At 40.2% G+C, this 20,804-nt stretch overlaps 1 protein-coding gene and 1 long non-coding RNA gene across 3 annotated transcripts in view; one reads left to right on the plus strand and one right to left on the minus strand.

The window, feature by feature from the left end:
- LOC134353010 (rho GTPase-activating protein 6-like) overlaps positions 1-12,119 on the minus strand; it is a 201,673-nt gene extending 189,554 nt beyond the window's left edge. Inside the window, exon 1 of one of the 2 annotated variants that reach the window (XM_063060785.1) lies at positions 12,002-12,119. The gene's annotated coding sequence lies outside the window, so the exon portion shown is untranslated. Of the gene's footprint in view, positions 1-4,092; positions 4,149-12,001 lie in introns of those variants that run through there. The other variant, XM_063060786.1, reaches the window with a different exon arrangement.
- On the plus strand, positions 1,801-18,015 carry LOC134353011 (uncharacterized). The gene is made up of 3 exons (XR_010019529.1): positions 1,801-1,829; positions 17,346-17,411; positions 17,961-18,015. It is a non-coding gene; the product is annotated as an uncharacterized LOC134353011 (long non-coding RNA).
- The last annotated feature ends 2,789 nt before the right edge of the window (positions 18,016-20,804 follow it).

Raw genomic sequence — 20,804 nt, forward strand, 5'->3', positions numbered from 1 at the left:
TGTTCCAGGTTTTCCGGTTTTCCCTTATCCTGTTGGGTGCCTTAATTGAGGCACATGATTCTGATTTTGGGCTGGTTCATCTCGACAGTATCCCATCCTTGCCTCCATGGGGTAGGTCAGGCCGTCTTTGCCGTTACTCTGTGGTTGGATCTGTCCCTTCCTGTCCTTGCCTCCGTTGGGTAAGCCAGGCCATCTTTGCCATTACCCTGAGGCTGGATTGTTCCCTTCCCTTCCCCTTCCTTCTGAAGCCTTACCTGCAACCTGTGTCTGTGTCTTGCTTTTGGGTCCACTTCCAGTGCCCCCCTTATGACAAATCTGGCCTGTAAATGAGTCCAAACCCATCACTGTGGTGAATCATCATTACTTCCTCATTCCAAGAGCAATTGGGGGTGGGATGGGATGGGGGAAATGCCAGCATTGCCAGAGAGTGAAGAGATAATAATGGGAAAACTATCCAGTTACTCAGGACAAGTTAGCGGTGCCTGTTCATAGCATGCTCATCTGTTAAAGGTACAAACATTCAGATCACTGATCAAGCTAAGAAGGGAGAATCCTCCAGCCTCGAACTTTGGGGTGGAGATCATTCCTTCTGATCATTCTGATCTTAATGGTCCCCAGAACATATTGTCTTTTGTCTTAGATTGTCTCCCATTAAATATAGCAATGACTCTGTTATTCTTTCTGAATGATACCACATCAACTTACATCATACGATCTGCCAGACCAATAGTTCCCTGGTTGCTTTTTCACTGGCTTCTGAAAGCTACTCAGTTATATCAACTACCAGGAAAAAAGTAAAACCAGAGAGACCACCAGACATTGACATGTGCATTCGATTCTGAGTTGTTGAAGTGATCTTAGTCCAATTTATTCTGCACAGTCCTCCTCTCTAGCAAAGTCGTACAGTTACACAGCACAGAAACTGATTTTTTGGCCTATTAGATCCACACTGACCAACAGTACCATCTAAGTATGTCCCATTTGCTCTGTTTGGCCCCTATCTCATTCATATTCATGCACCTGTACAAATGTCTTTAATGAACCTGTCTCACCTACTTCATCGAGCAATTCATTCCATACATGAATCACCCTGTGGGTGGAAAAAGTTACTCCTCAGATTCTTATTAAATATCTCCTATCTCACCATAAACCTATGCCCTCAAGTTTTTGATTCCCCAAAGGAAAATACTGATTGAATTTACCGTAATTACAGTATGCCTCTCATGATGTTATATATACCTATAAGATCGTCTGTCATGCTCCAGTGCTCAAAAGAATAAAGTCCTAACCTGCACAGCCTCTCTCTATAACTCATTCTCTCAAGTTCTAGCAAAATCTTCAGTCATGTTTTCTGAACTTGTTCCAAATGCAGCCTCATCAATATCTTGTACAACTGCAATATATCATCCCAGCTTCTACACTCAGAATATTCACTGATGAAGGCCAGCATGCCAAAAGCCTTGTCACCACCCTGTCTACCTGAGACGCCACTTTCAGGGAACTGTATACTAGAGATCCCAGATCCCTCTGTGCTTCAACACTCCCTGGACTCTAATTTTCACTGCAAAAATGTACCCTGATTTGTCTTCCTAAATTGCAACACCTCAAAGCAATAGTTGTAAAAATTAGAAGAGTGGTCTCACAGGTTGTTATACAGTGGTATCTTTCGAGGACTCATTATAATCAGCCAAATAACCAGTTTTCTCTGTCTCTATCATTTCCCCAGTGGCAGGGCAGAGGTGTTGCAGATGACTGCAGAGTGATACGCAAGCACTCAGGGTCAGAAGGAGACAAACATTTTTCTAGGGAAAAGTGTTGGTGTTCACAAGGTCAGTCCACACAATAACTAAAAGTTATGTATCAACAAGCAATTAGAGAGGCAAATAGTATGGTGGTCTTTATATCAAGAGTATTTGAGAATTTGAATCAAGGCATCTTTGAGTAAATCCTTGTTGAGGCCGTAAGTGGAATATAATGTACTGTTTGGAACTTTCTACCTAAGAATGGACATACTGGCATTGTCCAACTTCGGGCACTATGGTGATTCAGTTGCTGAGTACATTTAAAACAGATCAGTAGATGATTTTATATTAATTGGATAAAGGAATAATCAGTAAGCATTGGAAAGTTATGGTGTTATAGCTTCTTATAGCCAGAAACAGACCATTCTGCCCATCTGTTCCATGCCAACCATCAATAACATTTCTACACTAATCCCATTTACCAGCACGTCTATTCACAATCTTATTGCCTTGGTGAGTCAAGTCCTCATTGAGATACCAGTCACTCAGGCAGAGCATTTCATTTCAGCTTTGATCTACCAGCTCACAAAATTCTTCCTCAGATCCCCTGTCAATCTCTTCCACTTCCCCTTATTTTCGATAATCATCCAAGCCATTACATTGTAGAGTACATATGGGAATCAAATAGTCTACTCTGGCTTTGATTTATTTTTGCACATAATATGAGATAGACCATCAGCTTGCATACAATGTGTAGGTACTTAGTTCACTACATTGTGGAACGGAGTGTATTCTGGTAGATTGTGATTAGTCTAGTACTCTGTTCTTTGCAGCATAGACTGTAATTGTAGTGGGGTTTAACAGATACATTGTACATTGTGATGAAGTCTGGTATTTTGTGTGGTGGAATTACTGGATACTGTAGCAATGAAATGGCTCTGTAGAAATACAGTAGAGAATGTGGGGGGGCATGGGGGTATATGAAGCAGAGAGATGAAGGGGGGCTCAGCAGGGTCAGCACTAGACAGGGGTAGATGGAACTGGTTTAAGCCAACACAAACATTATGTTGCAGGCTAAAATGAAATATAGTGAATCCATGCCTGAACACCAGCCAAGAAACTATCTCATAAACTCCAAGACAAAAGTTTGCCATTGTATATAGTAGGTAAAGATGGAACTGGACATGGCTGTAGCAGCACACAAGATACTGAAGCTTGATGGCTCAAGGAACATGGCGGTGTTGAAGCCTGATATTGAAAAAGGCCGAACTCACTCTGTATATATACACAGCACATGCGGAGTGGAGATGAAGGAGTAAAAATTAGATAGGAAATAGTACAAGAATAATGAAAACTTAGGATCAGGAAACATTCATTTCAGGATGAGCAACTACCCTGTTGAATTCAGCTTGTAATAAAGAGGAAGTATGTTCTGAATGAAATCCCTGGACTAAATTTCTATCTACAATACATTTTGTAGTGTGATGAAACTTTTACCTCCCCAATGCCATGCAAACAAGGCCTACTTTTGGTTTCACAATTGGAATAAAGAGTAGAAATTTTGACTATTGGGCATTGGCCCAATTTGACAAAAAAAAAATCAGTGCATTTGGACAGAATGTAAAAGGCTTGCACCCATGTACAAAAAGCAAACTGTGGTTTGTTGTTTAAGCACCAAAGTAAAATGTTCCTCTAAAATCTTAGTGCAACATAACCCCATGTCTTATGAATTCTGTTGTTCAAGGATTGCTTTTGGAGCTGAGGCACAAAGACACATCTTTAAAATGGATGAAAAAGTGAGCTTCAAACAGTCTCTCAGCAGAACGGAACTAGAGTGGAGAATAAAACCTATTTTATTATACAATACATTTATTTGGTTATTTTGCTTGGATAATGCAGGTAAAACTCACTCTACAGTTTCATAATCGCTTTATTTCTTCTGCAGCATGAGAAATTTCAAGGATACAAACTGTGTTGGAATTCATAGCAGAGGCATTTGTTTATGTCCAAAGTTTTAATTCTAATTCTGGTAATATCATTAAAGTATCTTAAGTAGTTCTGTGCCTGCTGTTTTTGGCTTATCCCAAGTAAATGTTTTTGGTCCCTGTGGATGAAACTCATTCAACTGTGAACTCCAATGGTTAGTTGCAGCTTTCTGTTAAGCATGGAGTACTCCCAATGAACAATGGTTGCCTCATCACAACAAAAGACTCAGTGTATCAAAAGCCACCTGCTGGATCTCAGATTAACTTCTCAACTGACATATTGGTGCCATGCCAAGCAAATGGTGTTCAACTGGAGATGCTGCTTTTTGATAAAATGTTATATGAATATTGACTGCTCTACTTACCTGTACATTTACAGAGAGTGCATTTCCAGTGAAATCCATTAATTGCTTTTGATGATCTGATGGATGAAAAGCACTAGTTTTATTCACACACATCCAGTTTACTCTGCATTGCTTTCTATAATCTGAGATTTTTTTAAAAACATAATTCAGCTTTCAAGTAGAGAATGCTTGGTGAAAATGGTCCTTGTTGCTCTTGTTCACAGCTACAAAATGAGTGCCAGAAGGACTATTTTTGGACATGGTATTTAGTCTCTGAGGGAACACAAATATACTCTTCAGATATCTCAGCCAGGTGAATCATTCTGTATGATGTAGAAGGACACCCAGGTCAGTGAACTAGCAACATCTTTCAATTTCTTTTCGTTACTACTTTCTACTTCTTTTCACCAAGGTGGATGACCTCACATTTATTGATATAAAATTTTACCTTATTAATCTTTGACATTGCATGCCTATTTACACTTGAAGCATCTTTGCTTCCTCCTTACAGATCACATAACCACACAATTTTGTACCACTTGAAAAATGATCTGCTTATTTTAATTACTCATAAAAAATGGGTAGCAGACCCCAAAACCAATCTGTACAGTATCTCAATACCTTAGTTTCCCCAACTCAAATATGATTTGTTCTCTATTTATTGTCAGTTAACCAATTCACACTCTACATATGTGCTGCCCCCAGTCTCATTGATTCTGATTTTATTTAAATTGGATACATTGTAGAAGACCTGAGAGTCCACATGTACCCTTATTGCTTCTGCAAATTATGATCACAAAAAATTCCAACAAAACTGCAAACATTAGTTCCCTTACTAATCTTATTTAATGACCACATTTATCTAAGGACTTCTGAAAGTCCAAGTATACCAAATCCATTGATATTTCAATATTTTATTAACTACTCTATTGATTTTATTTTAAAGCTTACAGATTTGATAAACCTAGTATTATTTTCATAAATTCATGTTACCTCTTAAGAGATTCGAGCATTTTCTCCCTTACTGATGTTAGGCTAGGTAGTTTGTAATTCTCTCTTTTTATCCACCTCCTTTCTTAAATAGGACATTGTGCAGGTGTGTGAACCATTCTGATGTATTTATGTTTGAAATGATCTGTCAGGAAGGCATGCTAAACAGTCTTTCACTGCATCTCGGTGAATGTGACAATAAACCGATTACCACTCTTAATTTCATACTTTCCGTCCTTTGAGAAGTTGGATCATTTTGTTTGTTTGGTTTCTGTGTCTCAAGAGGTTGTACATGGAATCCAGGTTGAGCTAGCAAAAATTAGCTTGATGGTGTGAGTCAGCGGGTGGTAGAAGAGGGTTTTATTTCTGATTGGAGATCTGTAAACTATAGAATGTGGCAGGGTCGGTACTGTTGCTCTTTATTTACCTTAACAATAAAGATAAGAATGTAGCTGGCGTAAGTTTGAGGATGAAACCAAAACAGGTGATGCAAGGGACAGAGAAGAGGGTTAAGATTACAGCAGGATCAGAGTCAACTGGGGAAGTTGCTGAGGCATACCAGGTGAAATTTAATTTGGATGTCTAAAGTGTTGTATTTTGGAAAGGTAAATCAAAGCATGACTTGCACAGGGACTGGCAGGGCCATGGAGTGTGTTAAAGAACAGACCAGCATAGACAATAAAGTACATATTTCCCTGAATGTGGCAACACAGGGGAGGCAGGGATGTGAAGACAGCTTTTGGCATGTATGCCTTCGTTGGTCAAGGCATTGTTTACAAGAAGTAGGGGGGCATTTTTACAGCTGTACAAATAGTTGTTAAAACATCGCTTGTAGTATTGTTTGCAGCCTTGGTTGCCTAGCTAGACCAATTAATTTTGAGGCAGCACAGTAGCATAGTATTTAGTACAATGCTATTACAGATTCCCACATTCCTTCCAACATTCCAAAGACATGCAGGTTAGTAGGTTAATTGGTTATATGATTATAATTGGGCAGTGCAGGCTTGTTGGGACAGAAGGGTTTACTACTGAGCTGTATCTCTACATAAAATAAACAAACTGGAAAGGGTGCAATATTAAAAAAAAATCACAAGTATGTTACCTAGAGAACTTGAATTAAAAGGAGTGAGTGGATAGGCTGAGAAGGCGCAGATTTATATTTCACGGATTTACATCCCATTATCAGATTACATTACATTTCTTTGTGTATCTGGCCATAATTATCCATAGACAATATCCTGGAAACAACACTCCATCACGCAATGTGTATGTCTATGCTCCAGCTCCTTGTTTTCACCAGGAGCATAGGAGACCGAGAGGTAACACAAGAGGTTTATAAAATCATGAGGAGCATAGATAAGGTGAATAGTTACAGTCTTTTTACTAGGATAGGGAGACTAAAACTGGAGGGAATAGGCTTAAGGTAAGGGAATGGTGGTGGTGGGGGGGGTAAGATCCAAACGGAATTTGAAGAGCAACATTTTCACCTAATAGGTAGTGGATAAATGTAATGAGCTGCCAAAGGAAGTGGTAAATGCAGATTCTACTCTAGTAAAAGGACATTTAGAGAGACATGGATAGGAAAAGTTTAGAGGGATATGTGCTAAATGCGGGTAATTGGGACTATCCCTTAAGTAGGCAACTTGGTTGGCATATTTGAGTTGGGTCAAAAAGCCCAAGTATTTAACTCTATGTCTTAATTTGTCTGAAATCATTAATTTTTTGTCAATTGTCAAACCTTTTTAATTGAATGATCCTGAAACTTTACTCTTTTCCATAGATGCTGCCTGACTTGCTGAGTTCCTCCAACATTTTGTATGTGCTGCACTGGATTTCCAGCATCTGCAGAACCTTTTGTATTTATGTCTCAAATTATTATTTTTTTTAATGTAGTTTCCCTTTGGTCTCAGCCGGATTCAAGTGAAGCTCATTTCAACAGGATAGTTCCCTATTTTCTATTATTGATATAAATGCTGCATGATTTGAAAGGTGTAGTGGCCAGAGGACCTAGGGTAAGGGAGGAACTGAAGGAGATTCACATTAGGCAGAAAATGATGTTGAATAGACTAATGGGTCCAAAGGCTGATAAATCTCCAGGGCCTGATGGTCTTCATCCCAGGGTACTTAAGGAGGTGGCTTTAGAAATCGTGGATGCATTGGTAATTATTTTCCAATGTTCTATAGATTCAGGATCAGTTCCTGAGGACTGGAGGGTAGCTAATGTTATCCCACTTTTTAAGAAAGAAGGGGAGAGAAAACAGGGAATTATAGACCAGTTAGTCTGACATCAGTGGTGGGGAAGATGCTGGTGTCAATTATAAAGGATGAAATAGCATCACATTTGGATAGCAGTAACAGGATCGGTCCAAGTCAGCATGGATTTATGAAAGGGAAATCATGCTTGACTAATCTTCTGGAATTTTTTTGAGGATGTAACTATGAAAATGGACAAGGGAGAGCCAGTGGATGTAGTGTACCTGGACTTTCAGAAAGCCTTTGATAAGGTCCCACATAGGAGATTAGTGGGCAAAATAAGAGCACATGGTATTGGGGGTAAGGTACTGACATGGATAGAAAATTGGTTGGCAGACAGGAAACAAAGAGTAGGGATTAACAGGTCCCTTTCAGAATGGCAGGAGGTGACTAGTGGGGTACCGCAAGGCTCGGTGCTGGGACAGCAGCTATTTACAATATACATTAATGATTTGGATGAAGGAATTAAAAGTAACACTAGCAAATTTGCAGATGACACAAAGCTGGGTGGCAGTGTGAAATGTGCGGAAGATGTTGAGATAATGCAGGATGACTTGGACAGGTTGGGTGAGTGGACAGATGCATGGCAGATGCAGTTTAATGTGGATAAATGTGAGGTTATCCACTTTGGTGGCAAGAACAGGAAGGCAGATTACTATTTGAATGGTGTCAAGTTAGGAAAAGGGAAAGTACAACGAGATCTTGGTGTCCATGTTCATCAGTCACTGAAAGTAAGCATGCAGGTAGAGCAGGCAGTAAAGAAAGCAAATGGCATGTTGGCCTTCATAACAAGGGGAGCTGAGTATAGGAGCAAAGAGGTCCTTCTGCAGTTGTACAGGGCCCTGGTGAGACCACACCTGGAGAATTGTGGACAGTTTTGGTCTCCAAATTTGAGGAAGGACATTCTTGCTATTGAGGGAGTGCAGCGGAGTTTCACAAGGTTAATTCCCAGGATGGTGGGACTGTCATATGTTGAATGATTGGAGCGACTGGGCTTGTATACACTAGAATTTAGAAGAATGAGAGGGGATCTGATAGAAACATACAAGATTATTAAGGGATTGGACACGCTAGAGGCAGGAAACATGTTCCCGATGTTGGGGGAGTCCAGAACCAGAGGCCACAATTTGAGAATAAGGGGTAGGCCAATTAGAACGGAGCTGAGGAAAAACTTTTTCACCCGGCGAGTTGTGGATCTGTGGAATGCTCTGCCTCAGAAGGCAGTGGAGGCCAATTCTCTGGATGCTTTCAAGAAAGGGTTAGATAGAGCTCTTAAAGATAGCAGAGTCAAGGGATATGGGGAGAAGGCAGGAACAGGGTACTGATTGTGGATGATCAGCCATGATCACAGTGAATGGCGGTGCTGGCTCAGAGGGCCGAATGGCCTACTCCTGCACCTATTGCCTATTGTCCATTGTCTATTGTTTCTGCTTCAACAGTCTCTTAGTCATATATTCAATTCTCTCACCTTATCAGTATTAATATGCATGTGACTCAGGATATAATCCAGAGATGAATGCCCTTGTGTTCCTGGTTTATAACTTGAACAATCAATTAGTCATAATCCTTCAGCAGAACCTCCTCCTTGTTTCTGTTGTTGTCACTTATTCTTGAATGGAAAACAAGGACGTGGTTCTTTTCTTTCTTTTTCTTTTTCAATCTCTTTATTGATTTTAGAATATATAAACAAAACATAGCAATGATACAAATAATAGGAGATAAATTGTTACACTTACAAACAGTAATTGTAAAGTCCAGTATTGAAATTTGACAAAGCTCCCAATCATGTAAAACTAACAACGGATAAAACAGATCAAAAAAAACTAAAAAAAAGCATGAAAAAGAAAAAAAAAACAAAACCAAAAAGAAAACCCCAACCCAAAAGAAAGACAAAATTAATCAACTAAACTAAAAGACTTGGGCAAATCTAAGAACTTAAAAATGAAAAAGAAGAAAACCTCAGTGCCAACGACTCCATTCCCCTCCAACAACAATACAGAGAAATAGAATAGGTTTGGAAATAAAGATATCACATTAAGTGAAAATGCTGAATGAATGGCCTCCAAGTTTTTCAAACTTGATGGAAGGGTCATAAACTGCACTGCTAATTTTCTCCAAATTCAAACACAGCATAGTTTGTGAAAACCAATGAAATACCTTAGGAGGATTAATCTCTTTCCAATTCAATAAAATAGACCTTCTGGCCATTAAAGTAAGAAATGCAATCATTCTTCGTGATGAAGAGGTTAAATTATTTAAATCTATCATTGGTAGTCCAAAAATAGCAGTAATTGGATGCAGTTGTAAGTCTATATTTAAAACCATTGAAATAATATCAAAAATATCTTTCCAATATTTCTGCAACAGGGGACATGACCAAAACATGTGGGTTAGAGAAGCTATCTCGGAATGACATCTATCACATATTGGGTTAATATAAGAGTAATAACGAGATAGTTTATCTTTGGACATATGAGCCCGGTGCACTACTTTAAACTGTATCAACACATGTTTAGCACATACAGAGGATGAATTCACCAACTGAAGAATTTTTTCCCATTTTTCAGTCGATATAGTAATCTCAAGTTCTCTTTCCCAGTCAGCTTTAATTTTATTAGAAGCATCAGGACATAGATTCATAATTACATTATATATAATTGCTACAACACTTTTCTGAGAGAGATTTAAATCTAAAATTTTTTCCAAAATATCCATTGGATATGGATGTGGGAAATTAGGGGAAACAGTAATTAAAAAGTTCCTAATCTGTAAATATCTGAAAAAATGAGATCTGGGTAAGTTATATTTATTAGAAAGTTGATCAAAAGACATAAAACAATTATCCATAAATAAATCACGAAAAGATATTATACCTTTAATTTTCCAATCAGAGTAGGCTTGATCCATCGTGGAAGGTTGAAAAAGAAAGTTTGACAAGATAGGGCTTGCTAGGATAAATTGATTAAACCCAAAAAATCTTCGAAATTGAAACCATATACGTAAAGTATGCTTATCTATTGGGTTATTCATTTGTTTATATAATTTAGAAGAAGTAAAAGGAAGTGAAGTTCCTAAAACTGAACCCAAGGAAAGCCCTTGTAATGAATTAGATTCAAGATTTACCCAATGAGGGTTTAAAGATACATCCAGATCTCGTAACCAAAATTTTAAATATCGAATATTAATTGCCCAATAATAGAATCTAAAATTCGGGAGGGCAGACGTGGTTCTTTTCACCTTGCATTCTAGTCTCCTCTCCGGCCTCCAAGAGCCTGGCAATAGCCTTTAGGATTCACACCCACAACTGCAGAGAACAATATCTATCACTCTTACAATTCTTTTCATTCCTCCAACATAACTGGTTACCTGTTCTCTATGGTGTTTATTTAGCTTGCTATTTATTTAAATCTGTATTTGCACAGTTTGTTCACAGTTAACTGTACCTGATGTTTTAAGTTTACAGTCACTGTTCTATAGATTTGCTAAGTATGCCCACAGAAAAAGAATCTCAGGATTGTATGTGGTGACAGTACTCTAATAAATTTTACTTTACCTTGATCCCCACCTGTTGTAAAATTCCATACCTCTGTTACAAGTGCAAGGGAAAGGTTCCTCCTTTGATCCCTTCGGTTTCCCGATTCGTACCTCACTTGTCGTTTCGCTCTCCTGATTGACCAGTACTATAGTACTTAATCTAAGGCACATGACTACCTTTTGGAACAATGTGCTTGGGAAATTTTCCTTTTCCATCAGAGTATTTAATCTTGGACTCCGGCCAATCAACTCTGAAACAATAATCCTTAATTTGCAGACTATTACTACAGATGTGGTTACCAGGGATCTCACTGTTCCCACATATTAATGCTGCAATACATCATTTTCCTTGCCATACTTGTCTTAGTTAATGAATAAAACCTTTACCTCATCCCAGCGAAGTTGTTTACTCACCAGTATCCACATTCCACAGATATTGTACACCGTGGGCACTGTAGACCATCCTAAATCACCATGCACAATAGCAGAAGGCACAGATTTATATTTCACTGACTTACATCCCATTATCAGATTACATTACATTTCTTTGTGTATCTGGCCATAATATATACAATAACCTGGAAACAACACTCCACCACACAATTTGCATGTCTATGCTCCAGCTCCTTGTATTTCAGTCATATTCCAATGAACAATGTACAGTATCTGCCTACACTCCAGCTGCACTCCAACACACAACATGCCAGAGCACAATCTATCACATTCTGTATTCAGCTACACCACTGTACAATGCATCCAGCAACACATATTACTAAATGACATCCCACCATAAAACATACCCAGATCAGGGGTTCCTAACCTGGGGTCCAGGAACCTCTCAGTTAATGGTAGGGGTCCATGGCATAAAAAAGGTTGGGAACTCCCGATCTTGATGAACTCCAGTAAACAATTCACTTGGCTACAGACATCTACTCAATAAACCACAGTATACTCCATAGTGAGGTACCAAAACACACACTCTCCAGGGCCTAATGCAGTCAATAACACACAATACACAAAAATCCGAATGCACCCCACCACACCAGAGATGAGACTCAATCAAACAACCCACATTTGTTCATCGCAATTCACTATACATCAGAGTGCATCTCATATAAAAAATATTTCTTAGATAAAGTGCTTAAAACTATACCTTGCTTCGAGTTAATGTCAGCTTTCTTGCAAGTTACTAATCTTAGTTTCCTTCTCAAGTTTCATAATCCATGGCAAGAAGACATTGCCAAAATTACGCTTGTGTGTTTGCATGCAACTTGTTTGGCTGATTGGGCCAGGAGTGTTGATTGCAGAAATTTTCAACCTTTGCTCCAAACATAAAAGCAGAAACTAACTTCCAATACCTGCTGCAAGCAATTAAATTTATGAATACTGGTCTTGATTTGATCATGACTACTTCTCGTCAACACATTGTGAAGGCTAGGATAAAGAACAAATTTATCTGTACCGAATGAGAAGAAAAATATTTCTTAATGATCAAACAATTTAAATAGGAAACTGCAACACATTTCCCAAAAATGCTATGATTTTTTTCAGTCAAATCGCCAGACAATAGAGATTGAATTTTAAATAGCAATAAGAATATTGAATTAATACTGTGATTTCAGTACTGGGAAATAGAAGCCTAAAATAAACAGGTTTCGACCAAGACTGAAGGGAAGAATAGATTTTCTGCCACTGAGCAGTATTCATAAGAAGTAACAACAAATGTTAATCTGACCAGTTAGTTAAAAAAGACAGTTTCAAAATTAAGTGGCAGATGCAGAAACTTCAGAGGGATGGCAAAAAGCAAAAGGTAGTTATGAAAAGGGAACTAGGGAAATCATCAGGTTTGTAACTATGGCCATAAAAGCAGATTTAGTCATATCTGATGTTGGATTAAAATCATGAGAGTTGCAAAAATATGTCATTTATCCAATCAGCCCACGTGCATGATTTTGCTTCAACTGCCAAAGGTTTTAATTACATCTGATCACATCTCATTATTCTTATTTCCATCAAAACATTGTTACCATGTGAGTATGACCTCTGCCTCAACCAGCAAGTTAGAAATGCTTTTAACAATCTTCCAGTTAAAATAGTTTCTCTGGCTTGTCATTTATGGCCTCAGATCCTAAACCTGTCAATTGCCAGTTTTCATTTGTTCCAACAAACCGCTGTGCACCTTTGTAATTTTAAGAATGTCTGCCAAATCCTTGTAAAATCATTCCTATTGTGCTATAAACAGTACTATTGCTCCCATTAAAAGTATTGTGACAATGTCCAAAAGAAAATCATCTTTTGTTATTACCGTACTTGGTCATTATTAACTAATCAAAAGCAAATTTTAAGAACGTTTTGACATATTTGAAAGAATTAATTATATCTAATCTATAGCAGTTTGTTGCTGAAGTTTATTTGGGAAAAGATGGAAAGTGGTGCTAATGCAGTGCCCCTGAAAAGGGGAGACAAATGAAACAAACTCCGAAATGCTCATTCATGGGTCATTTTATGGTGAATGAGTACGCTGTGTTCTGCCACTCCCCAGGCATTCTGGCAGGCATGATCAATCAATTGCGCACTGAGGATTAAATGCAAGCCCTTACGAGTCAATGGCAGATTCAATGCTCAATACCATAAGAGAGTACCTTGCACATAGATCCTCAGAATTTTCAACTAACAGATTTGTATGTTTTTAAGGTTATATCCTTTTATTTCTCAACATGAAATGATATTCGCATTAAATAAATTATATTAACTGTTTTAAAAATTATTTGAACAATTACTTATAACTAAATTGAACAGATTTCAACCTTGTCACACACTCCCCCTCAAAAGTAGATGTCGTTCTGACATCTCCTTCCTGTACTAGACTTGCAATCAGTAATTTCCTGGTAGGAAACATTCCTTTAGTTTCTAGTAGGCACACAGTAGTTGATGTAGGAACTGAGGCACAGGTAGCCATGAAGTCATTGACGTTGCCCCATTATAAGGCAAGGCTTGATACTGATGCGGCCTACAGTCGACAGTCTGTGTGTTGTGACCTATGGGGGTCCTAACCCTATCATAATTAAAGCACTTTGGTGGTCGTCGTTCTCTCTGAGGAAACGTTGAGCTTCCTTGTCTTTGCTCCATCTGGCTGTCTGGCTCATCGTTCGCAGGAATAAGTACAGGAACTGGTATCAGTTTCAATGCAGGAAAATCACTTGGGTCACTTGGTTCAGATGAAGGTACAGGGACGGGTAATGATTTGCAATCGGGTAAGTCATCTAGGTTACTGCTATGGATGAAGATACAGGGACTAGAACTGGTCATCATGCAGGCAACCTCAACAACTCTTCATCTTCAAGCCTTATTTGCTGCTCAGCAGGTTGTATAGGCTCTGCTTCAAAACTATTGCAGCCCTTGCTACTGTGAGGGTGGAGACGTTTGACTTGGTAGTAATATTCATCCTCACTGTCACTGGCTGGTTTACTCTCTTCCCTTTCCTTTGGTGAACGAGCCCTGGTGCTCCGTTTTGGCAAACTCCCTTGCTTTGTTGCGGTATCTATTTGTGGTTCAGCATCCCAAGGGAGGTGTTCACGTGGCATGAGAAGATTGTGATGTAGTAGTCTTGATTTTCCTTTTCCCTGTTCAGGTTCAACTTCATGGATTGGCACATCCTCCCCAACTTTTCATAGAACAATATAGACACAGTCCTCCCAATAGTTTCAAAGGTTTCCTGGACCTCCATAAGGTGTCACATTCTCTCCTAGGATATGATTCCACTAATTCTCACTATGCTGTCATAAATTCTCTTATTTCTCCCTGAGTCCTTTAGCATATACTCCTTGGCAATCTGATGGGCTTCTTGCATCACTCATTTCCATCTTTCTAAGTATTCACTGTGAGTTGAATGATTTTTATCAGAGTTCAGGCCAAAGAATATATCTATGGGCAACCTCAGTGATCTACAGAAGAGAAGCTAGAATGGAAAGATTCCTGTTACTTCTGAACTTGTACAGCTAAAGCATAGACCATTTTATTCAATGACTCTCCAATTTTCTTTTTGTCTTTCTGTTCATGTTTTCAACATTTGTAGAAGGGTCCGTTTGAAACTTTCAACCTGTCCATCTCCCAGGGGTGGTACGGTGCAGTTCTTGATCCTGCCATGCTGCTATATGTTCCATTGTGTGAAGAGTTGGTTCTCAAATTCGGCCTCTTGGTCATGGTGTATTAGTGATGGGAACCCAAACTTCAGGGCAAAGTTATTGAAAAGATGGTCGACGATAGTTTTTTCCTGGCTTCAAGGTTGTGGCGTATGCCTGTGCAAATTGTGTAAAATGGAAAATAATCACTAGAATGTACTCATACCCCCCTTTGCACTTGTCTAGGTGAAGAAAATCAACTGGCACAAGTTCAAATGCGGGCATTGTCACGATGCTCGAGTGGTGCCCTTGTTTCCTGACACGGCTTCTTTTGCTTGAGACGGGTACAGACTCTTAGCACATGGTTCTCAATTTTCCTCTGCATGTGAGGCCATAAAAACCTCTCTCCTACCAGAACTGTTGTGCGATTAACACCTTGGTGCCCCATTTTATCATGTGGCTCTTTCAGAACTGTACACTTGAACCAGTTGTGTCTGTTGGGTAGTTTTCTGATGAAGGATACCTTCCTCATTCAATACTTATTTATCCCACTCTCGCAGAATGCCCCTAGCTTGCTTGTTTAATGTCTGTATTTGTTGAAAAGTAGGATTTGAACCTGAGTGTACACAGCCAATTACCGTGTTGATGTCACAATTCTCTTCCTGTGCTTGTCAGATCTCCCTTCTGGACAGTGTGGAGACTGATGTGTTCACCAAGCTGACGTGCCATGGATCGAGGTATATCTGCACTTTGCTGCATGTCAGTGGCCTGGACAGTGGCTTCCACTGAATCCAATGAGATTCCTTCTATGCACTCACTCATAGTTGTTTCCATGGCACTGGCATCTGGGACAAAGAATCAGCATCAACATTTTCTTTCCCCAGGTGATAATGGATAGTGAAGTAGAAATCGGCCAGTTCATCGACCCATCTATATCCAGTTGTAGTCGACTCAGCTGAAGGCAGAACATATGTGAGGGGGTTGTTATCACAGTTCAGGGTTCAAAGGGGGAGCCGCTCCAGACAGCTCTCTCTCTCCCGTCCCTTCATTACACATCTCCAGATGCTGTTTCATTGTGTTCCTTATCTCTCTCTTGAAGACAGGTGGCAGACCAACTGCTGATCACACAGGACAGCTAACATCTTATCTATGGGTACTCTTGTCACACCTGTACAATGCCCTGACATTCGAAGTTTACAGTTTGTAGTGATGGACAGGCGATGCCCCAGCAGGGGGATAAAAAGGGACAGGTTCACTAAGGCAGGACACACGACACCCGAGGTAACGAGACCCTGGAAGCGGTGCGCCTCTCACGAGTCGGTGGAAAGTATCGGACAACGCACAGGGTGGAAAGGTACGATCAGCGGGAACCCGGTGTGTGTCCGCCCTTGCTTGGGTGCCGGGTTCACTGCAGAGGATCGACCGCACCTGGAGGAGGGGTCACAGTCGGTGACCTCAGGTGACATCACCAAGGACCCGCCCGGAAAGCTGCTTGTGAGCAATTATCGCCGGTCTGTGAGTGGAAGCCGTTTCTGAATGATCAGTCGTTTCCGTTCTCTCTCTCTCCCCCCACGTTGTCCATTGCCATGGCAACGATTGCTGCGAACTGAACTAAATTGGACTGACCTTTTGTGTCACTTTGAAATTTGGTCATTTACCCCTAGACGACGATAGAGCTTGATTGATGCTGTTATCTTAATTCTGTGCACATGTGTGTTTATCATTGCTGAACTGTTGCATTTATTATCCTTTCGATTACTGTGTTGCTTGTTTCTTTAATAAAACTTTCTTAGTTCTAGTAATCCAGACTCCAACTGAGTGATCCATTTCTGATGGTTTGGCAACCCAGTTACGGGGTATGTAACACAGGTAATCCCTAAATTTTTCCAGTGCTTGCTCACTTCAAGCAAGGAACTCCATTTTCCCGTTGTGTAGGTGGTAGATCTTTCTACATTCGTCAATGTTTTTGAACCATTGGCTATTACTCTCAATTTGCCATCTTGCTTTTGATACAATACAGCACTGCTCCCAGCCCGTGACTGCAGGCATCAATGTGGAGAATAAATGGTTGTGCAAAGTCCGGGAATCCCAGCATAGGTGGCTGTACTAGGCAGTCAATCAGCTTCTCCAAAGTTTCTTGATGTGTCTCTGTCCAACTGATCGGTTTGCAAGAGGGCACACAGTTTCTCTTTTTATCTGTCTTTCTGATGCTACCCCCTACTGAGCTCATTTTGGTCACTGTCATCTCTACTTTTTAAACAGGTCATATAGGGGGGCCATGATTCGAGAGAAATTTTTAATGTACTGCCAATAGCAGCTTAATAGACGCAGAATCTTTCTCAGTTCTCTCACTGTGCCTGGTTTCTTCTCTTTCAGTGCTGTTACTGCCACTGTGTCTGCAGGATCCATCTGATTTCCCTCTGCCGACACAATTCTCCCCAGGTAATGAACCTCAGCCTTAAAGAACTCGCCTTGCTGGGTTTAAGTTTCACTCCATGGACCCACATTTGCTGTAGAACTCTTTACACATCACCAGCATGCTCACTGAAGGCCTTAGCGTGTTATCCAGGTACGGTACACAGACTTTGTCTCTTAATCCTTCAAGGCACTCCTCCATGAAACGTTGTTTGGCTGCAGCCGCATTCATGAGTCCAAAGGGGATTCGAACCCACTCATACAAGCCCCAAGGGATTATGAAGGCTGCTAGTGGCCTGCTTTCCTTCATCATGAATCCTTGGTGATATACTTACCCCTGGTCAAGTAACGAGAACCAAGCATTACCACCTAAGCTGTTAATATTGTCTCGCACTCGTGGAATGGGCTGGCGTTCAGGAATAGTTTTCCTATTCAGGTCCCTATAATCAATGCAGAGACAAAGGCTTCCATCTTTCTTTCTGACACACATGATTGATTAGGCACAAGGCAAGTTAGATTGTTTTGATCCACCTATGGACAATTAGGTAATACAAGTAATCTTTAATTTCATTGCAGAGGGGTTTTGGAAATAAAAGATAACAGCAGGCAACTGGTTCATCTTTGAGGGAGATGCTCAGCTACAAACCCTTGATTCATCCAATGCCATTGTCTGCTTTTGAAAGGAGTGATGTTCTTCTCACAGCACCTGCTTCACCATCCGCTACTGATGTATACTTAGGCAGCTCACATCGACTGGGGGATCCCATAAGTCAGAGTCAAGTTCACCCATATCATCCTCTATTTGGTATCGAGTGGCTGGGTCGAATATAGCACCTTCTTGTGCAAGGAACACGGACTTAATTCATTGCAATGTCCTGAGCACCGTCTTCTCAGCAAGCATGATGTCATGGTCTGTTCTGCTGTGCACATCAATAACAATGTATGGACGTAGACCCCTCTGGAGTGTTACAAGGGTTTCACCCAGTTCAAGGACTTCTGCTGACTGTGGGTTCACTTCTGGTTCAATTAGCATTAATTTGTCTTCTCTCACAAATGGAGACTGGATATAGCATTTAATCTGTATTATTGTATGTTCTGATATGTTAACTCTTTCCTTTCCTGTCTTTACTCAATACTCAGAGATTCTCAATGCTAATCAGATTGATAAATGCCTTGATTTTGCTTCTTTGAAGGTTAGGGAATGCAGCTTGTACTGTTTCATACAAAGGATCTCCCCCCCCTGACTTTAAGTCTTCTTTCGTCACTCTCCTTTATAACCTGTTCAATCATGTTGAATCCAATGACGGGATGGGGTAGAGATCTGACTTTCAGAACCAGAAATGGTATGACCTGTTCTTTTTACACCAGGCAAAGGTAATTTGAAAGTGATCTTAACTCAAAGTCAAATGGCATGCCTGCACCTTTGCTTGCCACCAGCTGTAATGCCTTGGGTGCCTCTATTACCTACAAAACATCCCTGAGTTGAACTCCAGGTAAGTGCTTAGTTTTCCACTGCTCGTCTATCCTGCACTCCTGTGAACCTGTATCCCATATTGCTTCATTCTGACGTCCCTATAAGCAGCATTCTACAAGGCACTGTCCGCCCACCAGTGAAGTTATGGATGAATGTTGATTGGCACTGCGCAACTAAAACACTGGTGGATGACTGCCTTATTCCTCGTGCTTTACGTCCCGCTAAGATTGCTCACTGCTACCACAGTTGTAACAGTGGGTGCAAAGTGGAAACACTTTTTAGTTCATGGTGAACGAAGCCTCTGAGGCAGGCCCGGTTGGAACTGGATACTGTTGTGCAACTCCATGCTGTTGTGGTAAAAATGAATAATTCTGTGGAGCTACTTGACATGGCTGCTCAGCTTCAGATGGCAACGCATGTGATACTTTATTGTCGTCAAACAATTGATACCAGAGTGTATAATCATCACAGCCATATTTGATTCTGTGCTTCACGCTCCCTGGAGTACAAATCGATAGTAAATATTAAAAACTTAAATTACAAATAGAAATTAGAAAAGGGAAAGTAAGGTAGTGCAATTATCCTGGCAGCACTGCTCTGACAGCGTGCGGTGTAAAGTGAGTCCAAGGACGGAAGATTGGTTTGTGTGATGTGCTGGGCTGTGTTCATGATCTTCTGCAGCTTCTTCCGATCCTGGACAGGACAACTTCCATACCAGGTTGTTACGCACCCTAGAAGAATGCTTTCTACATGATACTGTTGCATACTGCTAAAATGGGCAAATGAACTCTGTATGATTAAGGCAGAGCTGGTTCAATTAACTGGTTTTGCCTTTTCCTCCACAGTTTTTGTTCAATCTGTGGCCCTCTTTGGAGTTCAGACCTAACAGTGTTTTGCCCCATGGACTGCTCAGTCCGCTCTGTACCCCATTCTGATGGTTGCTGGTAACCGTGCTAGGTCCTGCGACTGAGAAGGGGTTGCCCTCACCAGATTTTTTTATTTGAAATTGAAAAGCATTGTTGGTGCACAGGTATGGGTTGTTGAAGTTGCTCCTTGACCTGTGTAATGTCTTCACTAAGTGTTTTCAACTGTGACTTTAGTCCTTTCCTTCCAACATTTATACTCAACAGGCTGTTTCTCTAACTGCAGAGTTAATAGTGGCAGAGCGGGCTGGCCCAGCTGACTTCCATTTATTCTTTCTCTCTGCTTCGTTTGCACATGCAATATTTAGCTTCTCTCATGTTATGTTTCCAAGATGCTGGCTTTGTATTTTGCTGTCTGCACTTTGAGTAATTAAGATCTACTTTGAACATGCCTTCTGAAATGATTGCTCTCTGCATTCCAGCAACGTATCAGAGGCAATCTATTCTGAAATTTGCATCAGTGTGCAACAACCAGAATCAAATATTTATGCTCTGGGTAAACCGTTCCTGCCTGTTTCAGTGCCAAGCAGACAAATTTGTCATTCAGCTTGAAATGTCAGCTCAGGCACTCTGGAGATATTTAGCAAAATACCACTCGATGGAGCCAAACATTCCAAAACAGAAAACCAAACTACTTATATCCAATTGCTTACAGATTCGGTGACTTCAAAAGCTTATATCATAAATATAAAACAAAAATCCACACTGTAAATGCCGATATGTAAAGTGTCCAGAAAGGACAGGGAGAGAAAGAAAGCAGGCAGAGGAAAAGAAAGGAGTAACAGTATTGGTTAAAGGGAATATTATAGTGGTGAAGAGAGAAGATGGTCAAAGGCATAATATGATTGGTTGAAACCAGGAAATTATAAAGGAATTTTAAGTTGTTGATCATGGACTGTACTGGGATAGTAATAGTGTTAAGCGCAGGGAGAGCAAAGTGTTTCTAAAATGTGTCCTGGACAATTTTCTGTAGCAATATGTTTCCAGTCCAATGGGAAATTAGGTATGGAAATATCCAGTTTC

This window comes from Mobula hypostoma, chromosome 10 (assembly GCF_963921235.1).
Source record: "Mobula hypostoma chromosome 10, sMobHyp1.1, whole genome shotgun sequence".
NCBI classification, from domain to species: Eukaryota; Metazoa; Chordata; class Chondrichthyes; order Myliobatiformes; family Myliobatidae; genus Mobula; species Mobula hypostoma.